The sequence below is a fragment of the Lactuca serriola genome, chromosome 3, assembly GCF_051521515.1.
Source record: "Lactuca serriola cultivar US96UC23 chromosome 3, Lser_US96UC23_V15, whole genome shotgun sequence".
NCBI lineage: Eukaryota > Viridiplantae > Streptophyta > Magnoliopsida > Asterales > Asteraceae > Lactuca > Lactuca serriola.
Genome location: NC_136410.1, coordinates 85,050,627 through 85,078,415, shown reverse-complemented (window position 1 = coordinate 85,078,415; position 27,789 = coordinate 85,050,627).

The window sequence follows — 27,789 nt, the reverse complement described above, 5'->3', positions numbered from 1 at the left end:
AAGAGTTCCACAAAACACAAAGCAAGCAACATTCATGCAGTAACACTCCAAGCCATAGAACAAACAAGGAACACCCAAAGCTCAGTTACTATAACCCATGCTAGGAACTTCGATTCTTACTTCCGGTTGCCTTATGCATGCAAATTATACACAATAAATGATCAAATAGACTGTCGAATAAAAGACTCTATCCTAGGACCACCACTAAACGAGGTGAAGGGTTTTGGAGTATATCTACATCCTATGTGATCATGCAACCCTAATTGCTTTGGATCTAAGTTTTCACTAGTTGTGCATGCAATAGAACACCAAAGCAATCAACCCTAGTTCTTGAATACAAAAATTGAAATTAGGGTTTAGAAGTTTACCGTGAACTTATCTTGTAGATCCTTGACTTCTAGAAGCTTAGTACCCCAAATTTTGCACCTTTGATGTGTCACAAACACACTAGAAAAGGATGAGAGGAGAGGGGAGGGAATGATCTTAAGTTTTCGGCTAGGGTTCTCTAAGAAAGCATAAGGCCCGAAAATCATAAGCCAGAGGTTCCTTCTATAGCTGAGGGTTACTATGGTTTCAGGAGGAAACTCTAATTTGTTGCTTAAGGCTTAAGAAACCCATGGACTTCTTACCAGTAGGCCTTGGACGTATTCTATAGGGCATCCTATTGAATTTCATTAACTCGTAATTAAGGAGTCAATCAGCCCAGTTTAACAACTATCAATGATTTGCAAAACCACCCATGTACTTTTAATAAGTTCCTTTAATCCCAAAATTAACTCCAAATTAATTTATGATTAAATACTAATTAAATAATATGATTTCCTATTAATATATTATTCTCATAATACATTAATAACTTATTCATTAACCTCTCTCTCCAAAAGTCATCCTGTCAAGTTGCTAGAGTGAAGCAACCCAAAATGATCATGCTACTATCAAATCAAGTACATACCAAATATAGTTATGGACTTAGACACCTAATCCAACACGAGGAATAGGAAACAAGGCCAAATCAGTCATTCTAAGGCTATATGATCCTAACCGTATACAATTTTTAAAGCATATACTTAGCAATTACTTCTACCAATACATATTCCTACTCATAGAAACTAATGTTCCCTAGGCTACAAGGCATCACATATTTGGCCAATCTATCATGCAGTTCCTGGAAGTATGTTGAGCCTTATCCTAGCATGCAAACATTCATATCATATAACATCTCAACATGTATGGGTATTCTTGGAATCACTTACTTGAGCTCGGCCGATTGCACACATCACACCCCTTTTTCTTTACATATATCTTTTTAGAAAATTGTTTTCTATTAAAAAAATTACCAGCACCTCGGTTTTGAGTTCAGTCACACCCGAGAGTGTGCCCGAATCCCTCAAACAAAGGCTCTTATACCAACTTATAACATCCTAATAATTAAAAGGTAAAAATTTCATTTTTTTATTCAACCACAAACACCATTTAGCCTTTTCAATCATTCAAAACTATATTAGAGTACAAATACTTATTAGAGTACAATCCCAAAATCAATAAGTTGCAGAAACATGGATGGATGCGTTGTGATCAAACCGGGCCCATACCTTTCGAACCGAAAGTACCTGAAACCATAACAATGAAAACCATAAACACAAATCTTACTGCGTTCCCTAAAATACCGCATACCATACATATCATTTGGCCTATCCCGCATATTGGGCCCAACCCACCATAATGGGGCTAGCCCTTCTAAATCCATGGACTTAATCCGACATACAATGTAAGAGTCGCAGAGACAGCTAGCACCCTACATAACATATAGTGTGCCTAGCCCTTCCTGATCCATGGGCCTAGCCCAGCATACAAATGAGCCTAGCACATCATATAATGGGCCTAGCCCAATATACAATGTAAGTGTCACAAAGACAACTAGCATAACATATCCTAGTAGGCCGACATTGGTGCCTTCGACCCACAGGTACAGTGAGGAGACTTACCTAAATCACAAAGTTGATCGCAGCTAACTGTTCTCCTACTAAAAGATGGGTTCTCGACACCTCCTATCAATCCACACAAGGTAAACCCTAAGTCTACCTTCTAAAAATAGAATCTTGACCAAAAGTCAAACCAAACCAAAAGCCAACGGTTAAAGTCAAAGTCAACAACCCATAATATCAACTATCCACCCTCACGTTGTGACCAGCCCTTGGTCACGTCGTGAGATCTCACACGGTCCGATTCCAACTCATCCCGACTCACCTTGGCAAACTCAGTCAAGAAAAGTCAATGGAGCTGACCTCATGTTCTGAGCATGCTCCTCTCACGTCATGAGCTCCAAGAAGCTAACCATAAATAGGGCCATTCAACCGTCATGTTGTGACACCCAAGTCTCACATCGTAAGAACAGTATGAAGCCAAAAGTCTAAATTTTAATTCCATAATCCATTAAGCCTTATACTCAATCTATCTAGAAGCTCTTATAACTTCTTAATATACTAGAAAGTTGAAGCTTTTAAGAAATATATGTCCAATAAATTTCTAGCTCTCATTTGGGTCAAAATTTGAAGAAAACACATCCAACTTTCATGCAAGGTCCCAAAAGTCAACCATTCCCTAGATCTGAACTTCAAGACACTCCTAAGGCCCTCATAACCCATAAAGTTGCCAACTTTATGGTTTCCATTCATCCAAAGTTGCTCAATCAAGGAGAAAAGTGGGACAAAACTTAGATCTAGCCTCATATAACCATAAGGATAGAAGCTTTGACACTTACAAATGTCCAAAAACAGTGCAAGGTGATGATGATGATTCCTTGCAAGCCTCCACAAAAGATCACCTTCTTCTTCTTTTTTTTCTACTTCTTCCACACCAAGAAAGGCTCTAAAATCACCAAAGATGAAGCAAGGATGGATACTAGGGTTTACCTGAGGTGAAAGAGGTTTTGAGGCTGATAAGAAACCCTAAAATGAGGTTCGAGATGCTTAAATACTAAGGAAAACCTATAATATCATGGGATTGGGTTGCAGCAGCACTCACGTCGTGAGCCTCTATATCTCACGTCGTGAGACCAGTCCCGAACAAGAGTTTTTCATGCAACCCATCTTACGTCGTGAGCCTCTAAGTCTCACGCCATGAGGCTTCCTTTTCTTCCAAAATCCGACCTTTGGACTCCTTAAAGCCCTAATTCTATTCGTCCAGGAAAACGGGTGTTACAAGTATGATGATTCTCTTGATTTTTAGATTTATGCAGAAGTGTTAGCTAGTCGTTGGTATTAAGTTCGGTTGTTCGAACAAAATGCAGTTTTGAATTGATTAAAACTTTCAAGAGGCGCTGCATCAACCAGATGTGGGGTCATTTACTTGCACAAATAAGGTATTAAAGAGTGCATTTAAAAGAAATTGCAAGAGAAAAGAGCATACACGAGAGACGAGAAGAGTGTTTCCCCAACACAACTTGAGTCAATTATAGTTCAAGTTGAGATACACAATTCACGATGAGAAAATTTTCCAAAACATAGAAATCCTATTTAAGACTACAAATAGCTTTGCAACTATCTATATCACGCCGCAATCACTCTTAGAAAAACTCAAATAAATGAGTAACATTCAGAAAGATTCATTTTTGAAGCTCCTAGCTAACCATAAGGAATACAATGTAATTGCCATGTGACGTATGTACTTTAGAGTCCTAATGAGAGTGGAAGAGACATACAATTCAATTTCAATATTTCAGGATCAACTAAGCACCAACAATCGAAGAAACCCATTTGACTTGGATTTAACCTCTTTCACAGGGGAGTCTATTCCTTTTCATCTCCCTTGTTTGTTCTTTAATCTATTAAGTATATATCAAGGGCATTGTATGATTTAAGTGTGGGGAAGGAGGTTACATATTAAATAAATGATTAAAAATGTTTAAAAGGTATATAGATGAAATTTAAGTCGAAATAAATTAATTATTAAATGATGTTAATAGAGTTATGTAGGATAATGTGAAATAAATCCTAAGGTTTTATTTATTAGATATGTTATAGTATATCTATGGCTTTCTAGTTTTACTGAAATCATGAAACAAAAATGTGAACTTATGTGGTTTGAGGGATACTATATATTTTGCATTGTTTGTTGAAATAAACCCACACCTAAAAATATATTTTAACCAATAAAAGTTGATGTCAAGTTTCCAATTAGGATATAAAGGAAGGAAAGAAAAGTTCCAAATGTGAAATAAGTAAATTGTGGAAATATTAAAACTTTCTAGGTGAGCTCAAAAGGAGAATTCAGTATGTGGCCTTTATAATTCGAGATAGTAAACCCTTAAGGAAATTTAATATCTGGTGTCCATTAACCATCTAGTAAAGGATCATCGGTTAGAATTATCGTTAAGTGGATTGCATCAAAAGTCATGGACCTCTTTTAGTGGCCTTTTGGAGGAACAATAACACATATCTAAAAGTCTCTCATAAGCTAGTAAATTTGGTAATATATGCAATAAAATTATATCAATGGGAAAGTTATGTACCAAGGAAATATGGAAAGTGGTATATCAAATATAAACATCATTATGGCATAGCATCTAAAGTATGAGAACTTGATAAAAATACCTTGAGGTTATGGAGTTCTTAATAAGGGTACATTCGAAAGGATGCAAAAGTGCATATTGTTTATACTAAGTGGGGAGCATTTATGAAGATTGTGAGTATTTAAAGTTAGGAATTTTTTTCACATTTAAGCACAGGTATGCGTATCAAAGTTGAATAAATTGGTGGGTTTATAATAGAGTTATCATATGTAATGAAAAATATAAATCTAACTTAATTTATTCTATATTTTTCCTGAGGATAAGCAAAAGTCAAGTGTAGGGTAATTTGATGTCCTAAATTATACATATTTTAAGAGACATTTTATGGGTATTTTTATAATTAAAATAAGAAAAAGGTGCTTAATTCATTTATATTTATATTATTATCTTAAAGTTCCATGTTGATGGACAGGAAGCGAAATGGGTTAAAATGAAGCTAAATTGATAAGTTGTATCAAAACAAGAAAATGCTTCCTAAATTATAAATTGGGATGGACCCCTCTGAAGTGTTTGGGCCATATCTTCCTATTTGTAAATCCAATTAATGAGATTATTGTAACAACGTAAATTTTCATTTTTCATCAACCAAGTTCATATAAAAACATTCTTAAATATATCCAACGGTAGTTTTTTGAAACATAACATATCCCAAGATCCTAAAAATCAGACTCTCTCTCTAGTGTGTACGAGTCACGTCGGCGCCTTCCCACGGTCCTCGCTAGTACCTGAAACACTTAACACCACAACTGTAAGCATAAATGCTTAGTGAGTTCCCCAAAATACCGCATACAACACATACGCCACTCGAGGCTATAATACGACCCTCCGGTCGATGTGTCTTAGTAGAACCCTCTAGTCCCGTAGCTCGTTGGACCCTCTGGTCCGGTCATAGCTCGTTGGACCCTCCGGTCCGGTCTATAACATCATACAACATACATATATCACATAGCACATAATCTCATACGTAACACATAAGACCCTTTGGTCAACACATAATACCACTCTAGGTAACGTATAATGAGAAGACTCACCTCAGGTGTCCCGGTAAGTCTCTGACTCGGTAGAAATGCGATCTAGCCTCCGCCTAATCACATAAAGTAAATACTCTTGGAAATATAATTATACTCAACCTTTCTTAACACCCTCAGAAGGGTAAAAGACCATTTTACCCCTCTCTTGGCTTAAAGGCCTCACTGTTGACCAAACCCTAAAAGTCAACCATAAGTCAATGGTCAAAATTTGACCCGACTCGTCGAGTGCACTTGGGCGACTCGGCGAGTCTACACGTGTCTACTAACTCTCTTAGTCCCTCTTGACACGTTGAGTCCTTCCCCTTACTCGACGAGTCACACCGGGCATGAATCGCGGGGCCACCCCGACTCAACTCGTCGAGTCTCAAGAACAACTCGGCGAGTTCCGCTTTGAACTCCAGTCCCCTTGCTCTCCCTGACTCACCGACTTATTTTCCCAACTCGGCAAGTCTGCTCACTGAGTGATTTACCGGAAACCCTCATCCTACTCGCCGAGTCTGATCTTCGGACTAGGTGAGTTCATGCCATGCACAAACTCCATAGACCTCCTGAGGTCAAATCTATTACTTTAATCCATAGATCTGACCTTCCCAAGCATGATAATCACGTAAAGTTCAGACCTTGACACTCAAATAGCATCTAGATGGTCTTACTTGGTGATTTAGTCCCAAAATAACATCCTAAGTTCATGACTCCCAAAATAACTCCAAAAGCCCCAAGGGTTAAGGTCTCTGGACTCCTTTGAGTCTAGATCCAAAGCATGAACTCGAGAAGGGACCATTTGCTCCACAATCTATCCTTTAAAGGGGGTTAGAAAACCCTAACTCTAGGAAATCAACACCACAACTGAAGAAGGTCCGAAAAATACCTCAAGATAAAGTCTATGAGCTCTGAAATCACCCGAATCACACCTCCTTCAGCCTCCTCTTGGCTTGGTTTCCTCCTTCTTGAAATTTCACCAACAAAATGATCACAAAAGGCCTCTCCTTCCTCACAAACTCTCTAGATCTCTTAGGGTTTCTCTCTGGGGTTTGGTAGCCACAAATGACGGACCAAAGGGCCTTTAAATATGTACCAAACCCAGGAAATTAGGGTTTCATTAAATAGCGTGGACTCGCCGAGTCCGGCTGTGAACCCGGATACGAATCCGCGACCATACTCGGCGAGTTTAAACACCAACTCGCCGAGTCCTCTCATAACTTCCAAAAATAATGAATAAAATATTATACCTGGGAATCCGGATGTTACAATTCTCCCCCACTAGAATTAGACTTCTCCCTTGAAGTCTCACTCAGCAAACAACTATGGATGTTGCACTCGCATCTCACGCTCCGGCTCCCAAGTCAACTCTGACCCTTTCCTATGCTGCCACTAGACCTGCACCCGAGGCACCTCCTTGTTCCTCAAAACCTCGATCTTCCGATCCCTAATCGCCATCAGTCTCTCAACATAATTCAGGCTCGCATCCACCTGAATATCTTCTAATGGCACCACTGTCGACTCGTCGGCTATACACTTTCGCAGCTGCGACACGTGGAAAGTGTCATGAATCTGACCCAACTCTGTTGGTAACTCCAAACGATAGGCTACCCTGTGTACCCTCGCGATCACCCTAAAAGGACCAATATATCAGGGCCCCAACTTGCCCCTCTTCCTGAATCAAATCACTCCTTTCCAAGGAGAGACCTTCAAGAGTACGAAGTCGCCGACCTGAAACTCTTCTGACGACTCTGAGTGGTCAACAACCTCTGTCTGACCTACTGAATCTGATCTGTCATCTGAAGCATGATCTCGGTACTACCCATCATACGTTTCCCTACTTCTGCCCAGCAAATGGGGGTCCGACACCTCCTCCCACACAACAGCTCAAAGGGCGGCATACCAATGCTCGAATGATGGTTGTTGTTGTAGGAAAACCCTGCCAAGGGCAAATACGTGTCCCAACTCCCACCGAAATCCAACACACATGCTCGGAGCATGTCCTCGAGTGTCTGAATCGTCCGCTCACTCTGGCCGTCAGTCTGTGGGTGGTATGCGGTACTAAAATGCAGTTTCGTACCCAATTCCTCATAAAACTTCTTCCAGAAACTGGAAGTGAAATGTACATCTCGATCTGAGACAATCGAGATCGGCACTCCATGCCACGATACCACCTCTCTCACGTACATCTCTGCCAACATCTCTGCGGAAGAGCTCTCACTGATAGCCAGGAAGTGGGCGCTCTTCGTCAACCTGTCTACAATCACCCAAATTGCATCGACACTTCTCGCAGTCCTTGGCAATTTGGTGATCAAATCCATGGTAAACTGTTCCCATTTCCACTCGGGAATCTCTAACGGCTGCAGCTTACCATGTGGACGCTGGTGCTCGGACTTAACCCTGCGACAGGTCAAGCATCTCTCTACAAACCATGCGACATCCCTCTTCATACAGGGCCATCATTACTCCCTTTTCAGGTCCAAATACATCTTAGTGGCCCCGAGATGGATCGAGAACTTCGATCGATGAGCCTCTTCCATCAAAATGGTACTCGTTCCGCCCACCGACGGTACCCATATCCGACCCTGAAATGTCATAAGACCCCGGCTATCGGCAACGAATTCCGATACCAGCCCGACAACTCGCTCTCTCTTCTGGCTTTCTGGCCTCATGGCCTCAGCCTGGGCCCCACGAATAGCGTCCAACACCGGGGTCATCACTGTCAATCTCAAACAAACATCTCGCATCGGGGCGCCCTCCGCCCTACGGCTTAGTGCATCGGCTACAACATTAGCCTTACTCGGGTGGTACAGGATCTCATAATCATAATCCTTGACCACATCCAACCACCTCCTCTGGCGCATATTCAGGTTGGGCTGATCCATCAAATACTTCAAACTCTTGTGGTTCGTGTATATCGTACACCGAACCCCATACAGATAATGTCGCCAAATCTTGAGGGCCAACACTACCGCTCCCAATTCCAGATCATGAGTGGGATACCTCGACTCATGAGTTTTAAGCTGCCTCGATGCATATGCTATCACATGCCCCCTCTGCATAAGCACCGCTCCCAATCCGGATATCAATGCATCACAATATACCACAAAATCCTCCATCCCTTCCGAGAGGGCTAACACTGGGGCTTCGCATAATTTCCGGCGAAGTGTCTCGAACGAGGTCTGCTAATCCGGAACCCAAGAAAATGCAGCACCCTTCCGGGTCAACCTGGTGAGTGGCACGACGATCTTGGAGAAATCCTTAATAAATCTCCGATAATAGCCGGCCAAACCCAGAAAGCTCCTGATCTCGGTGGGTGATCTCGGCACCTCCCATCTCATGACCGCCTCAATCTTGGCCAGATTGACCAATATCCCATTCTGGTTGACGAGATGCCCCAAAAACTGAACCTCTCGTAACCAGAAGTCACATTTGGAGAACTTGGCATAAAGCCTCTTCGATCTCAGAACTCCAAGGATCTCCCTCAAATGCTCGTCATGCTGTTCTCTAGACCTCGAATACACCAAAATATCATCAATGAATACGATCACCGACCGATCCAACATTGGCCTGCACACCCTGTTCATGAGATCCATGAACGCAGCTGGTGCATTGGTGAGCCCAAAAGGCATAACCACGAACTCGTAATGCCCATAACAAGTTCTGAACGCTGTCTTCTGGATATCTTCATCCCGAACCCTCATCTGATGATAACCTGACCTCAAGTCTATCTTGGAAAACCAAGACATTCCCTGCAACTAATCGAACAAATGATCAATCCTCGGCAACGGATAACGATTCTTGACCATTAGCTTGTTCAACTCCCGATAGTCAATGCACATCTGATGCGAACCATCCTTCTTTTTGAAAAAAAGGATTGGCGCTCCCCAAGGTGAGCTACTCGGCCGAATAAACCCCTTCCCCAACAGCTCCTGAAGCTGTGAGGATAACTCCTGCATCTCTGGCGGCGCGAGGCGATAAGGCGCCTTGGCGATAGGAGTTGCTCCCGGAACCAAATCGATACGGAACTCCACTTGCCTCTCAGGAGGCACACCCGGTAGCTCCTAGGGAAAAACATCCGGAAACTCGCACACTATTGGAATCTCATCAATCGAACTTGGCCTTCCAACGGCCACTCGTGTGTCTGTCACATAGGCTACGAATCCACTGCAGCCTTGCTGCAAACTCTGCCTCGCCCTGGCGGCTGAACAAAACGCCGACCCACATCGGGTTCCCTCACCGAACACTGTAAGTACTCCCCCACTAGGGTCTCGAATTGTCACCAACTGACGCTCATAGTCTATCACAGCTCCATATCGGCTCAACCAATCCATACCCACTATAACACACACATCCCCCATCGCAATGGGAACCAGATCTATCAAAAACTCCACACCGCAGATCTCAAGGACACATCCTCGAATCACATCTGAAGCATACACTGCTCGCTCATCAGCTATGGATACTCGCAGAGGTCGATCCAACGCCTCTCGACGGATACTAATGGCTGACTAAATGCTACGGAAACAAACGATCGACTTGCACCCGAGTCAAATAATACCAAAGCAGGCACAGAACTCACAGAAAAGTACCTACGCACATCATCATATAATCATAACAACTCAACTCAAATAAAAGATGAATATAGGATACATACCAGCGACAACATCGGACGCCGCGCGGACCTCCTCCGCAGTCAACTGGAAAGCCCTCCCACGAGCCTTCGGTGCCTCGGCCTTCACTAGTCGAACGTCGATAGCCCTAGCAGTAGGTGCAGATCCCTGCGTTGATCCTTGAGATAGCTGAGGGCACTCGGCCTTCCGATGGCCGGTCTGGTTGCAATGAAAGCAAACTGAAAATCCCTTAGGTAAATCCCTTGCGATATGCCCCTCCTTCCCGCACTTGTAGCATACTCCAGCCCTGAACGACCCCTCGTGACTCTTGCCGCACTTTCCACAAGTGCGGCCCTTCGCGCCTCAAGATCTCGAATCTGCGGGTCTAGCCCGCTTGGCTGCCGGATAAGACTGATCCGGTCACCGATCCATCCTCTGTGACTCGGCCTCCTCCCTGGCCCGAGTCTCCAACTCAATCTCCCACTTCCGGGCATTTGCCTGGAGCTCGGAAAATGTCCGGTATGTCGAGTTCGCCACGAACTCCCAAATATCTCTCCTCAGAACACTCAGATAACAACTCATATGAGCCTGCTCAGAAGACACCTGCTCAGGGAAAAACATCGCCCTCTCATGAAATTTCCTGGTAATCACTGCCACAGAATCAGTACGCTACCTGAGGGTCAAGAACTCCTGAATCAACCATTCCCTCTCCACCGGGGGAACATACTCGTCTCTGAACATAGCGGTGAACGTCTCCCAGGTCACCTCAGAAATCTCTGCCAAAGTGAAGTTCGCCGTCACGAACTTCCACCAATCCTTCGCTCCCAAGTGGAGCTGGTTCAGAGTGAACCGTACCCTCAAGTGCTCTGGACAAGAACACATATAGAAACATCCCTCAATGTTAGAGATCCATCTCATCGTAACAATCGGGTCCTGCGTCCCATCGAACTCTGATGGCTTCGTGTTGCTGAACTCCCGAAACAACAACGAGTCACCTCCCTGAGGTCTGGCAGCAGCAACAGCAGCCGTAGCTGCAGCTGCCGCAGCCTCAGCCAGTGTTGCATACCACTCATCAAAGGTCTGAATCAATGTGGTCTTGATGTCCCCAAACATCTCAGGAATCTCAGCCCGGATGGCAGCAGCCACCTCCTCATGAATCAATCGACGGATCTCCTCGTCGGTGACACCACTGCTCTCAGGTTTGTGTCGAGTCCCAACCATGATGCTTCTGAAATACAACAATAAATATCAGAGACTCGATCGAGCATACTCATGCTCGATGACGCAACCCTACTCGTTCTCCGTTGTCCAAAGGATTTTCACTTGGAATGCCTACTGATCTGGTGTCTTCAGTAGTACGGGCCCTATACTACTGACCACGCCGCATCAGCATTCACCCCAAGTCCTCTTCCTTGGATCCTGGATCACAAGTACTCTACTCTCATCATGCATTGGCTACCCTCCGGTAGACCTCTCATGAGCTCCTAACTGCTATCTACTCGCTCTCAAAGCAACTCAGCAGCAGAATCTCCTAGGCTAAGGCATCATGAATCAGGCCACTCTAGTCCTAATATGAATACCTAGCCTACTCTAGCATGCACAATGTAACATAGCATATCTCATAACACATAATGTAAGGGTACTTTTGGGGATTCACCGTTCGAGCGCTGGCTGATCGTACACACGGCTCAGCTCTGTTTGTCTCAAAACTCTTTTTACTCTTTTAAAAAATTTTACTTCATTATCAAAAACTTTCCTCAAATCCTCAGTTTGAGTTCAGATATGCCCGAAGATGCATCCGAATCCATCAAACCAAGGCTCTGATACCAACTTGTAACAACGTAAATTTCAAAACAAATTTTTCATTTTTCATCAACCAAGTTCATATAAAAACATTCTCAAATATATTCAACAACAGTTTTTTGAAACATAACATATCCCAAGATCATAAAAATCAGACTCTCTCTCTAGTGTGTACGAGTCATGTTGGCGCCTTCCCACGGTCCTTGCTAGTACCTGAAACACATAACACCACAATTGTAAGCATAACTTCTTAGTGAGTTCCCATAAATACCGCATACAACAGATACGCCACTCGAGGCTATAATACGACCCTCCGGTCGATGTGTCTCAGCGGGACCCTCCAGTCCCGTAGCTCGTTGGACCCTTTGGTCCGGTCATAGCTCGTTGGACCCTCCGGTCCGGTCTATAACATCATACAACATACATATATCACATAGCACATAATCTCATACGTAACACATAAGACCCTCTGGTCAACACATAATACCACTCTAGGTAACGTATAGTGAGAAGACTCACCTCAGGTGTCCCGGTAAGTCTCTGACTCGGTAGAAATGCGATCTAGCCTCCGCCTAATCACATAAAGTAAATACTCTCAATAATATAACTATACTCAACCTTTCTTAACACCCTCAGAAGGGTAAAAGACCATTTTACCCCTCTCTTGGCTTAAAGGCCTCACTGTTGACCAAACCCTAAAAGTCAACCATAAGTCAACAGTCAAACTTTGACCCGACTCGTCGAGTGCACTTGGGCGACTCGGCGAGTCTACACGTGTCTACTGACTCTCTTAGTCCCTCTTGACACGTCGAGTATTTCCCCTTACTCGACGAGTCACACCTGACATGAATCGCGGGGCCACCCCGACTCAACTCGTCGAGTCTCAAGAACAACTTGGCAAGTTCCGCTTTGAAATCCAGTCCCCTTTCTCTCCCTGACTCACCGAGTTATTTCCCCAACTCGGCAAGTCTACTCACTAAGTGATTTACCGGAAACCCTCATCCTACTCGCCGAGTCTGATCTTCGGACTAGGCGAGTTCATGCCATGCACAAACTCCATAGACCTCCTGAGGTCAGATCTGTTACTTTAATCCATAGATCTGACCTTCCCAAGCATGATAATCATGTAAAATTCAGACCTTGACACTCAAATAGCATCTAGATGGTCTTACTTGGTGATTTAGTCCCAAAATAACATCCTAAGTTCATGACTCCCAAAATAACTCCAAAAGCCCCAAGGGTTAAGGTCTCTAGACTCCTTTGAGTCTAGATCCAAAGCATGAACTCGAGAAGGGACCATTTGCTCCATAATCTATCCTTTAAAGGGGGTTAGAAAACTCTAACTCTAGGAAATCAACACCACAACAGAAGAAGGTCCGAAAAATACCTCAAGATGAAGTCTATGAGCTCTGAAATCACCCGAATCACACCTCCTTCAGCCTCCTCTTGGCTTGGTTTCCTCCTTCTTGTAATTTCACTAACAAAATGATCACAAAAGGCCTCTCCTTCCTCACAAACACTCTAGATCTCTTACGGGTTCTCTCTAGGGTTTGGTAGCCGCAAATGACGGCCCTAAGGGCCTTTAAATAGGTCCCACACCCAGGAAATTAGGGTTTCATTAAACAGCGTGGACTCGCCGAGTCCTCTCACAACTTCCAAAAATAATGAATAAAATATTATACCTGGGAATCCGGATGTTACAATTACACATGTTTTTAAAAATAGACAACATTTCCTACAACTCATGTGAGGGAAATAAATTTGCTAATTCTGCTTTTATCTTGTCCAAAATTTGTTGGATTTGGTGTCTAAGCCCTTAACTATAATTGGGATGTACTTGACCCGATTGTAGCATGGTCCTTTTGGGTTGCCTTCACCAACACAATTTGATAGGATGGACTTTTGAGAATAAGGTTATTTATGATTTATTAATATATTACAAGTATAATATATTAATATGAAATCATATTATTTAATTAGTATTGATCAAGAATTAATTTAGAATTAATTTTGTGATCAAAAGAGACTAATTAAATTATATGAGGATTGATTATGTATATCAATGATTCTTATAGTGTGGGCTAATGATCCATGGTTATTTAGGATGGGTTAAACCAATGAGATAGTCCATGGAGGTTTAACCCATGAAGCCTGAGTAATATGAAAGGTCATTAGGGTTTACAATGTGTAACCCTAGCATTTGCTACATTATAAAAGCACACCCTCATGACCAAAATTGGTTACGCACATACACACCATCATTCTAAGAAGCTTGATATTGTTTTGTGCTAAGTAATTTATTCTCTCAAGCCTTCTCTTGTATATTGGTGTTTGTGAACCATTAAAGACATCACACTTGAGGTGCTCAAGCTTTCAAAGGTCAAGAACTACAAGTCTTTCTAAGAGGTAAGTTACCTAACTAGTTGTATTGCTCAAATGTCAACTTTAGGTTTCTATGTTAAAAACATTTTAATTTATGTTTGAAAATTTTTTAAGTTTATATTTTGTTTCCTCGGTTTTCAAACCGAACCAAACCGAATTAGAATTCGGTTTTCGGTTTGGTCTAGAGAAGTTGAATTCGATTTGGTTCGGTTTTTGAATTGGACCAAAAAAAATTTCAAACCGAAGAAGCCGATTCGAGGAAACCGAAAAACCAAAAAACCGAACCGATTCCCACCCCTACGCAGAAAGGAAAACCCAAATGCAAACCCAAGCTGAGCAATTGCAAACCCAAATTGAACAAATGCAAACGCAAGCTGAATGACATGCACAACTGAAAACCCAAATGACTGAAATCATGAGACAACTCCGTAATAACAATCCACATAATGGTAGTTAGTTATTGTCGAAAAGTCTTCTACGTTTCTTAGATATTTTAAATTGTATTTGTGATTTTAGATGTTTGTTTGAACTTGTTTAGTAATGAATACATTTTAAGTTTATGTTTGTCTTTGTGAAATGTATTTAGGTTATTTGTATTTATAATTTTTCTACATTTTGAATGTGAGCTTTTTTTTAACTGGTGCACATGATCTTCTCGCATATCCCTAGGAAAACACTAGGAAATTTTGTCACAAAATATATCACAAAAAATTTCATAAAAATTGCCATTATAGAGACTCTCTCAGAAATCCCTAGGAAAAGATTCCCTCGGAAATCCCTTGAAAATAAATTTCCTTGGAAATCCCTAGGAACATGCTTCCTTCGCAAATTTTCCCAGAATAAGCATTTGTAGGAAAGTCCTTGATATTTTCTACAAAAATATTTTCTCAGAAGTGTATCGAAAATTTCTTAGAAAGATTTTCCTACGAGGATTTTTCCGAATAAGTAAATTTCCTCGAAAATGCGTAGGAAACATTTGTTTCCAAGGAATTTTCTAGGGAAAATTTCGTAGGAATAACTATCCTTTTCTGGTAGTGTTATCTTGTGGTCTTCCAAATGTCAACCAACTCTTTATGAACTATGCCGGCTTCGAAATTTACTATTCGAGTTACATTTGTCCACTCACGGATTTATTATTGTCTATTGTAACAATGTAAGTGCTATCTATTTTTTTAGGTAATCTAGATCGACATCAATGAACAAAACATATTGAAATGGATATCCACGTTGTTTACGAAAAGGTAGCTCGAGGTGAAGTTCACATTTTACATGTACCCTCGTGGTACTAATAATTAGCCGATGAGTTAAAAGGTTTTCCCCGGGTTCTGTGGATGACTTCCGAATCTGTCTCACCATTCGGCAATCTCCTGAGTCAACTATAGGGTAGTATTAGACGGCATATTTATCCTAACCTATATTGCAATTGTTTTATCTATCACTCAAGCTTTGTAATTAGACTATGATTGCAACTTTCCACTAATCCGTTTAGTCTTGTGTATATAATGGAACGATTGAAGAAATAAGGTAAGCAATTAACGATTCAGTTATAAATAATGTAGTTAGTATAAATGCATAATGAATGTGTCATGTCACTTAGGGAAAGGGAGAATGCCTAATTGTCTGATTATGTAATATTTATTTTTGTAGAATATTTAAATACGCTTCCGTTATTTCTCGTTTTCGAAATTTTGTACCTGACATCTCACTAAAGGCTTGAAAGGTAATCTTATTCTTGAAGCTAGCTCGTGACCATGATAACGCTTGGTGCTAGCATGTGATCATGCAATTATTGCATTATGTTCGACTGAAATTGGAGTTCACATTGATCACATCTAGACCGGTGATTCAGTAAGTTAAAGCTCAACATTCATTACATGTAATTTGGGTTTCTCTTGACGAACTATTATAATAAAACTACAATTTTCAGCTTTATTGAATTGATCTTTGTACCTTCAAATAGCTACATTATGTCATTAAAGTATTTAAAAGATGCAAATATTGTTAGAGACATCAAGTGCTTTGTTAGATTATGTCTTAATTTATTGGAGATAGATCTTATTTTTGCCAAATATGAGCCTTTTGTGGCTTAATTAGAACATGTTGCTCCTCTAGCCTCTTGCTTGTTGTTAAAAAAAAAAAAGATGTGAGTGTTTTGTGGCTTAGATGAGTTAGCCTTAATGGGCAGTTAAAAAAGATAAATGTCAGAAAATATCACTTTGAATCCTTGGTGACAAGGTTGTAGAAGTTTTATGATAAATGAACTATTGACAAAAACGGACTACAAGTCCCTCATCTTCGAGGCATATCATCTACACAACTTAGAATTAATTTCTAAGTTGAAAAAATAAAAATAAAACAATCTTTTGTTGAACATTTACCGGATCCACCATCTATCACAATCATCATCACTTGACCCACTCGTTGAACAGAAACTGAAACTGAGCAGTTCCCGGCCGAGCTCACAAACCATTCGAGGTCCTGCAAGAACATCACGGCAGAGGGGGCATGTAGTGTGTCGATATTCAACACATCGGTCCAAACAACCCTTGTGAAAGAGATGATCACATCTCAATACTCTAATCTCATCATCTTCTTCAATGGTCGACAAACATACTGCACAATCTACTGTATCCCCACATCCCTTGTTCTGGTGAAATCTGCTTATACCAAGCTCTTGACCAATTACAGGCACTTCAAGTTGCATGCAGTGGTTGAAGAAACATAGGTGAATCAAGAGATCCCATGCCCATTTCAATTGGGTAACAACCGATGTAATGTAACTCGATGTCATCAATCTTGAAAACATTTTCAGTTCTTAATGAGAGAGAGAGAGAGAGAGAGAGAGAGAGAGAGAGAGAGAGAGAGGTGGAAGCGTAGGTTATGGTCCTTTACCCACTTCCCCGGAGTATCATTTATATATGTAGAAATGGTGAGGGTGTGCAAAAGCATGGTGACATTCCGAGCATCCTTTTGTTGACTAATAAAAAGAGGAAGGTGAAAGGAACCGAAGCGAGGCAACTTTTTGTCGTATTAGTCAAGTGTTGGCTTGTTTCAACGCCGATAGCCAAATATTTGTGCCTTCTCCTTTTAACGTCTACTTCAAACGTTAACACTTAACAGTACCTTTTTATTGGTTTGGATAATTTTGTCATATATTATTATGAAAATTAAATATTCTCTACTGTTTCTTTCTATAAATCGTTGTACCCAATTGAATAATGATATGTGCATCATTTAATGTTCATTTAATGATTTTTTAATACATTAATATGACACATGTAATCATTTAATTAGATAAGGAGATTTGTAGTAACAAAAGTATGAAAATATTTAATTTCTCATTTATTATTTTGTTGTAATTTTGAAATATTTATTATAGACTAGTTATATACTTCATTTTTTATTTTTCAATCAATAATTAATTTAGCTTCCATAAATTAAACATACTATAATGACTATATTAATTTAGTTTCCATAAATTATAATTATTATATTAAATTCCAATTTCAATTTACAAATTACAAACTTTAAGTTCAATTTTAAATAATTTTACACTTTAAACCTTTGTATTTAACACGTGATATGTATGTATGTGTGTATGAGCAAAAATCACCAGCCTTCAGGTATCAAAATCAAGATTAACATGAAACACCCAAGAGCAAAAATCAATTGCAACCAGTTTCATACCAACATTCTCAATAGGTTTCTCTAATTGAATCTAAATAAAACAATTATTAGTAGTGGAATGAATCTCATTGAGGCAAATCAACAAACAATTGGAAGATAACTCTATTGGAGTCCATTTATATAAACACTATATAATCATTTGTAACCAGTTTAAACTACTTACGTAGGGATGCATAGTTCATTAATGTTTATAAACATTTTATAGATTTTTGGAGAAGAACCAACAGATGAACCCAATTGTTAAATAACAAAAAAAATAAAAATTATGGAAGAAAATTATTCTACTGACCTCTTTGAGAACAATTTCACCATCATTAACAATCTTGAGAGGACCATACTTGTTCTGCAACACTACATTCCTACTTCTTGGACCCAAAGTAACTCTAATCAGCTCTGCCACCATGTTTACGCCTGCCTACACCAAAACCCCACAAAATTCATTACACATCGAAAATGTAGATGGTAGAAATATTGCAATTTGGCAACAATCGAATCCCAATTTCATACCAGATGAGAAGAGGCACTCGATGGAGGCGTTATTCTGGAGGAGATCGTCGGTCGATGAATATTACATAAATCGTCAATACTATCGGTTGATGCGTGGCTATGGAGGCTCTATAAGATTCGATGGAGAAGAATGATGATGGAACGATGAAGGCGTTGAGAAACAGTAGGGAAAGGGTAATGATGGAAACATATCCTTTTTTCTCAGTCAAATATTTTACATCTTCTATCTGAATCAGACTTTTCTTACTGAATCAGATGCGAATAGTTGGATTATCAAACACGTTTTTGCTAACCGAGCCAGCCAAAATCGTCTGACCGGACTCGGTCAGACGCATATCAAACACTATCTTAGTTTTCTTCAAGAAGAAGATGTTTTCGACTTCAGTTTCATCTCTCTTAGTAGAAGACAACAAGATTATTTATGATTAATTTTTCCCAACTCGAATTTACATTTTCAAGACAAAATAACACAATGAAAAAAGTTTAGCGTATTCCCTAATTCCTTGGTATGTCAATTTTGATCATTTTTCATAAAATAGAATTATTTTTTTCTTTTCAAATTGACCCTAAATTTTGAAGATGAGCTTGTAGTTGTTAAAAAAGAGGTTTCCTGACTCAACCACCTTGAATCGTAAAGCCCTTCCTTATAATAAACTAGACGAATGTCCGCGCGTTGCACAGTGGGATCATTATATAGTATAACATGGTTATATATGGTTTAATGTATTGTGAATAAGTCATACATAAAACTTGTATGCGATTAAATATCATGTATATTTTTTGATTTACAGATTTTTTATCATAATAAATAATGAAAATTTTTTACTATTAGTTTAAAATTTTAAATGTAATTTTTATGTACACATTAGTATCGAATGTAATTAGTTGATGATTGATTAGATATGGATTCTTATATGTGGTCGTCTATTTATGTTGAACCTCATAAAAATACATATTTAACGATTTTTGTTAGTTTTACTATTGAATAGAAAATGGTGCAGTATTTTAAGTAAATATAAAAAATCTCATTCTCAATCTATTTTGAGATAGTGACATATTTTAAGTTAATATAAAAAATCATATTCTAGAACTAATGAAAAGAAAAAACGAAGCCAAAATTTTTAGCTATAATAAAGTTGATTCCAATTAAAAAGTGCTCAATCGAAGATAATATCATTCAATAAACATCATAAGATATTACGTTATATTCAAATTACAGACATCATTTTTGTAAGAGTCATTCAAAATATATGAGACTATAGTGCCTAATACAACAATGTAATAACCAAATGACCCTAACATATTTTAAACGAAATATAATTATAATATATTATCTATGCAACTAAATTTCTGCACAACATGTGGGATTCGTCTACTATATGGTATTCTTCTAATATATTATATTATAGTATAAACATTATATTTGGAAAACCACTTTGAGTTATATTGTAGTTTATAACATTAAATTTGTGATGAGCTGTATTTGACACACATTTGTGTATTTACATCTATATTATATATTTAAAACAAATCTTATATAAACATCCAACCTAAATATTCATCTTCAAGTTTTCTTTCTTCGCCATGTAAACAAATTTTGTTATAAAGCCAAAAATGGAATAAAAGACATTTAATTGTATGATCATGATATATTGTATTTTGATTGGGGCTTGTACAAAACATGCATGAGCATATATTATTAATTTATTGCTTGTTTTGGGTAATTCGAATAAGATAGCTTCAAATCCAACGTATCAAACAGATTACCCATTTACTAAAGTCTAAAACCCAAAAAATCAAACATGTTTTAGTACCATACAAATGCATGAGGTTTTAGCAAATTATTATCTCATATGAATTAACATTGATTATGTGTGATTAATTATTAAGAATGTGAAAAAGTTTGGGGGTTTCAAATGCATGAGGTTTTAGCAAATTATTGTGGGGGGTTTCAAATGCATGACAATCAAGGGAAAATGCAAGCTTTATAAGTATGTAAGATTAAAATAATTTTATCACATGTCATTCTCTCATACATTATGTCACATGTGATATTGTTATAATTTTGAGATATTTATTTTCCACTTGTCATTTACTTCATTTTTCATTTTTCAATTTATAATAAATTTATTTTCCATAAATTAAAGATACCATAATGACTATTTTAATTTCAAATTTCAAATTTCAAGTTACAAACTTCAGTTTCAATTTTAAAAAAAAAATGTACATTTTAATTCTTCGTATGTAACATTTTGTTATAATAAACACGTTTAGTACGTGGATTTTACAGCTAAACACATAATTTTAATTTATTTGTTTTGCATGTTTTTTTTTCTCATAATTTTTACTTATTTCAAATTTCAAATTCAAATAAACTCCGCGTTTAATGAAATATTAAAACCTTAGAACGATTAAGGTTCTGCTGCGAGGACTAAGGAGACATGTCACGAACTTCTATTAATTTATAAATCACTAATAAAGTAACACAATGAATCCCCAATAAACTCTCATGTCAATAACTACTATTAATTTATGAACATGGGCATTATTTCCAACAACAGATTTCATTATGGATAATATATTTTCTTCACTTGATGTAGATTATTCAATAATGATTCTTAAGCACATAGATCCAACATCCACTTTCCAGACTAGCTACGTTTGAAAACACATCATTAATGATTGTCCCATATATGATGTCATTTAAAAACAACAATGACTTATGTTGCAAAAATAACATTAAGGATTAAATGTGTACAAACTAAAAACTTAACCTCGAGTAGTCAGTCATAAGGACTTAACGTGTACAAAAACAATAAGTTAAGGATGTGTTTTACAAGAAAAAAACAATAAGGACTAAACATGATAAAACGAGAACCATTTTACCATATTAAGTCATTTTCCATTTTTGAATATATTTAATTAGTTTTTTATTTTCGGTATACGATCACCATTAAACTCACATTTTTTGTTGAAATAAATATCATTTTAATTTACCGTTACTATAGATATAGCCACTCTATATACTAAAAAAACACCATTAAACTAACATTTTTTTATATAATCGACCATAAAATTAAATTTTATACGTATTTAATGACTTTCATCCTTTTAGGTTATCATCAATTTTTGGTTATCTTATAAAGCTGACACAATTCCAAAGAAAAATATAAAACCACTTTAAATGTTTATTTTTTAAAGCATTACAAAGCACACAATCTCTTTATTTTCCTGGCCGGTGAAAATGGCACGACCCCTCCTCTTACTCATGTCGCCACTCAAACCTTTCCCTACTCTTATCTCTCTCATGATATTTTGTTAAAAACACTCTATCCCCACATCCATATCTTTTGCCCTTTTCTTTTTGAACCATATGTCAACATTAACCTCTTCAGTTTAAGGATTTTATATTACTTTTCATGGTGGTGGTAGTAAATGAGGAGATAGAGGTTAGTAAATGAGGAGATAGAGGGTTGTGGTGGAAAATGGTGGTGATAGAGGATGTTGTTTGTCGTTAAAGATGGATGATGTTGGTGGGAGACGGATGGTAGTGGTAGGTGTGGATGATATTGCTTGTAAATATGTGCAAAACATGACTTAATGGCAAATCTGGTGTACAAAAAAGTTTAATAATCGTATACAAAAAAAATTAACGTATAAAAGCCTATAAAAATTGTAGATTTTACAGCTTAGATGAGTTTTATGATAAATTATATACAAATACTTAAACAAATAAATATAAAAATACAAAAATAATAGTTAATTACTTTACAAATTCATTTTCGCCCATTTGAAAACTAAACTAAGAGAGAATCTATAGACTATAATTGTCTAAGGTGCTGTTTGTTTTTTTAATAAAACCTCTTCAAACCAATTTTTGTTGCGTGACGCAGCACATGTGCAACACTTTACCTATCGCAGCAGTTTATTTTTTGGAAGACTTCAGACTACAAAACCTCTGCGCGTGTGCTGCGTGGCGCGGCACTTGACATGCCTCTTCAAACCTCTACAGCTTTCATTTTTTCCAAGTGTTTTTTTTAGAATTTTGGTGTAACTTAATTTTTTTTAAAACTTTTATATATTTTTGACAAAATTGCAAGAATGGTCCTTGTGGTTAGGTCAAAATTGCCACTTATATATTTTTTCAGTTATTTATTTATTTAAATACTTTTATAATTAAAATAAAAATAAAAAAATACACATCTCTTTCTCTCTCTCTCTCTCTCTCTCTCCCTTCCTCCCCCACCCATCTCTCTCTCTCTCTATCTCTCTCTCTCTATCTCTCATTTCACACACTAGCACACAGATCCACCTTTAAGAACATGAAGAACGCCCGATACTCCCCTCCCATCTCCATCAAAGCAGATCCTCCGGTCACCACCATAACCACCGCCAAACCACCAAAAATACCAATTGCGCCCAGAAAAATCGAGCCTTCACACAATCACCATCATATTCATCTTCAACTCACCACGAAAAATCATCACCATCGAGAACACATCATCCCCATTTTCCTTGTTCTTCCATTTCTCTTCTGATCAAATTGCAACTCAAAAATATTAAGAAAGAAGAAGGTTGAAGAATTAAGGGGTTGTGATTGAACAGAGAATTATCGCCTGCGATCGAACAAAAAAAGGAAAAAAAATAAAGGGTCACTTTATTCGTCCTCTTAAGTGTGACCTGCAATTGAGTTTGAAGAAGGAAAGAAAGAGACATGGACGACATTAATGGAGGTGATCGGAGATCGGAGCAATCGGATTCAGATCTTCTGTAAGTTGATGATGACAAAGGAAGATGTAACATCCCGAAATCTAGGTATAGCTATTTAACCCTTCCATTTTATCAAGTTGTCAAAATTGGTCCCTTGATAGAGTTCTTGTAGCAAATGAGTACGTTGGGCGTACTGAGGAGTACGCTGCGTGTACTCATGCTCTTATTTTGGACGCGGACTCGCCTGGGTACGTTGGGCATAATGGGTCCAGATGCAAACCATAAATGTTTGGCTTGTGCACTATTTAAAGGATGCTAAGGCTCATTTCCCAGCCTCCATCCAGAGAGTGAAATCCTAAGAGAGAGCCTTCCATTGTCCATAGCTTGAGTGTGTGTATTTTGGAGCTAAAAGTGTCTTGGTGTGTTAGTGAAGAAGAAGGAGAAGAGCTTGTGGAGGCTAGGGCTTGAAGTGCAAGGTTGGATCTGAGATCTTCAGAGAAAGGAGCTTCATCTAGAGGTATAAAGTTCAAATCTTTCCTCTTTATTTGGTTTGATGTTGCATGGACCATTTCTAGGGTTAAAAGTCCCAAAGGTGGAGACTTTATGTGTGTAATGTGCTCCATGGACCTAGATATGTCCCATTTCAGTGGTATTTGTGTTATAGATCCATAAAGTTTCCATCTTGGTCGTTGAAATGAGGTCATGCTTAAGTTATGAGCTTTCTAGAGTTGGGAAATGGAATATTATGGGTGTTACTGACTTGTCCAGCCATGCAAAGGCTTAAAGTCACCAACTTTATGGATTAAGAGGTTTAGAAATGGTCATATCTAGAAGTTGGACGTGGGTCTTAACTGTTTAAGACTCCAAAAGCTTAGACTCAGAAACTGGGAGTTACGCGGGGCGTAATCCCAGTACGCGCGGCGTAAGGGGTCGGGCACCCTGTTTCTGTGAAGACACCGGGTATGCCTAGCGTACATGTTTGGTACATGCAACGTAACCTGGAGAGTTGACTTTTGTTGACTTTTAGGGTTTGGTCAATTTTAGGGTCTTGGAGCCATGAGGGGGGTAAAATGGTCTTTTACCCTTCTGAGAGTAGTATGAGAGGGAATAGTCTAGCCTTGAGAGATGTATTGATTTAGAGTGTTTATTTCATATGATTAGGTGGAGGCTAGACCAGATTTTTACAGAGTTCGAGATTACCGAGTTACCCGAGGTGAGTCTCCTCATTATACTTTACCTAGAGTGGTAATTAGAGTTATGTGATAGAGTATTTGTATGTTTTGCATGATGAGATTTCTATGTGCTTTATGCTATGTATGTTACAGAGTTTACAGAGTTTCGACCGTAAGGTCCACAGTGTTAGGGCCAGAGGGCCCTCAGAGTTATGGGAACAGAAGGTCCCACTGAGACATATTGACCAGAGGGTCAAACAGAGTTATAGCCTCGAGTGGCTAATATGTGTTGCATGTGGTATTTTGGGGAACTCACTAAGCATTTATGCTTATAATGTTATGTTATGTGTTTCAGGTACCAGTGAGGATCGCGGGAAGGCACTGGCTTGATCAGTACACACTTGAGGAGTTTTTACATATTATGATCTTGGGATGTGATGTTATGAACCGATTATGTGATACAATGATGTTTTTATAACAATTATGAATGAAAATGTGTTTTTAAAATGTAAAAAAATTATTCGAAAAATTTGGGTGTTACAGAAGATCTGGAAATTGACACACACACTTAGTTCTGGATTGGGGAGAAAGATCATCAAAGTCAATTTCATCTCCTCTCAGCATCCCTCCCTCCCTTCTGTTTAGAATCTAGATCTTGTTGTTTGTTTTGGTTCGAGTTTCACACACAAAAATCAATTTAGATTGTGGTGAAGGTCAGTTCATTAGATCCAAAAAAAATGATTTTTGGGTTCGAGTGTCACACATAAAAATTGATTCGGGTGGTGGTGAATATGAAAACATGTTTAATTTCCCACTTCTCCGATATCGACTCGTTAACTACCAACAGATGCAAACTCTGATCTGGTTCCTAATCTTGTTCCCACTTCTTCCTTCCTTATATTTTATCGGAGCCACCACTTTGAGTTTTTGGAAAACTGGTTTGAGTTTTGTTATTGATTTTGGTTTAGTTTGCTCTCCATTAACCCTTTCAGCTTATCCATAAACTGATAGTCGGTGGTGAAGAATTTGGAGTTAATCTGCACAATTTAGTGTTCATTAGTGGGTGATGGTGCAGGAGAATGATGTTTACAAGAGAGAGAGAAGGAGAGGGGAAGGAGGGAGAGAGAGAGAGAGAGAGAGAGAAAGAGAGAGAAAGATGTGTATAAAAGTGAATTTGGAGTTAATCTTCACAATTTAGTGTCCATTAACCCTTTGATTTCTTTAAGCTTTTATTTACGGATTTGATACAATTTCTTTTTATAGTCTCCACAAATTATTTTAACTTGATTTTAAAAAAAAGTGATTTTTAAATTTTTTTTTTACCGTTTCTGTTAGGACTAATATTATAAAAGCCCTAAATTTTTAACGTGTAATTGGAAAAAACCCTAATATATTTTTTATTATTGTTGTGGCCACAACTTTCTCGCACAATTATCACTCTAGCCCACATAACGAGTTTCATGGTTAAGTTGGTTAACTTTTTCGCCAAATCAGTCCTAAAAAGTTCAAATTTAGTCCCTGAGTTTTGCAAAAAACTACACCATATGGTTTTTTAACTTTTTTTTTCGTTTTTGTATACTTTATTTATTTTTGATTTTTTTATAAATATATATACATTTTTTATTTTCTTTTTATATATATACTTTATTTATTTTTATTTTTTAACTTTATTTTTCAACAATTTTTTTTAACATTTTTACCTTTTGTTTTCTATTTTTTAGTGTATATATAGAGTATATTAGAGTTTTTTTTAGGTTTTCTCATTTTTCTTTTCGTATTATATTTTATTTTTTCATCTTTCTATTTTTTTTTATTTTTTTTCTTATTTGTTTTTGTTTTTTTTTTGTTTTTTTTTTTGTGTTCTTATCTTTTTGTTGCTCTTTTTTAAAAAATATAAAATGTATTAATATATTAGATTATATTACAATTTTGATAATTTATAGTTTTTGTAATTTTTTTTGTTTTTATTCAAGTAAATAAAATAGTTATGTTTATATTTGTAATTTCGGTCCAACTTATTTTCTTTTTATTCTTTTTTTCCTTATTACTATTATATTTATGTTACGAAAAAATAAAAATTAAAAAAATTAGCTTGTTTACTGATAATTAGTATTTCAATATGTTATATAACATGGAAATTAAATCATATTTCAATATGTGATATCAATAGATTAAATTCAAGATAATATTTTTCAATTTTATAATAGAATAAAAAAACAAAAAAAATAGTCGGTCTCTATAAAAAAAAACTTGTTATAGTAATTTATATTGAATTCAAGTTCCTTTACTTGAATTAAAGTAAATAAAAACATTAGAAAAACCATAAATAACTAAAATAGGAAAAAAAAATAGAAAACAAAACGTAAAAAAATCAAATTGTTGAAAAAAAAAAGTTAAAAAATGAAAATAAATAAAGTATATAAAAAAAGAAAATAAAAAATGTATATATATTTATAAAAAAACCGAAAATAAATAAAGTATACAAAAAACGAAAAATAAAGTTAAAAAACCATGTGGTGTAATTTTTTGCAAACCCCAGGGACCAAATTTGTACTTTTTAGGGCTGATTCTGTAAAAAAGTTAATCAAGTTAACCATAAAACTCGTTAAGTGGGCTAGAGTGATAATTATGTAAGAAAATTGTGGTCATAGCAATAATAAAAAATATATTATGGCTTTTTACAATCATGCGTTAAAAATTTAGGGTTTTTATAATATTAGTCATTTCTGTTAATAATATTTTCAGTTTCAGTTGTATGTTTTTTAATGTGTGTAATTTTTTACGAATTTTGTAGACATCGTTTGCAATACTTTTTTCATTTTTTTATTATTATTATTTTTTTTTATGTTTTTTACAATTAGTTTTTTTTCTAGAATAAAACTGTTAGCTTCTTTTATATTTTTTTAAGTTTTTTATTTATTTATTTATTTTTTTTATTTTTAAGTTTTAGATTTTGGTTTTTTACATGTTCTTTTTAGTATTCTTTCAATGTGTTTTTAAGACTAGAATTACTAAAATTTCGGTGTTGAGAACTATTTTCAGTTTATAAAATTAGTTTATTGAAATTTTAGTTTACTGCAGCAGTCATGTTAAAAAAACAAACATGCTTTTTATTATAGTCTGTAGCCTTTTGTTCCACCTCTTCTGGTACAGAAGATTGTAGAGGTGGTCCGCAGACTTCATGAATTTTCTCTTCGAAAAAACAAACGGCACGTAAGTCTGGTGGCTTTGTCTTTTGGTTTGCATTAAACCCACACATATACCATAACACCGGTAAAAAAAACTAAAAACATATAATTCATAATTTCGACATTTGCAATTATTATTATGTTGTT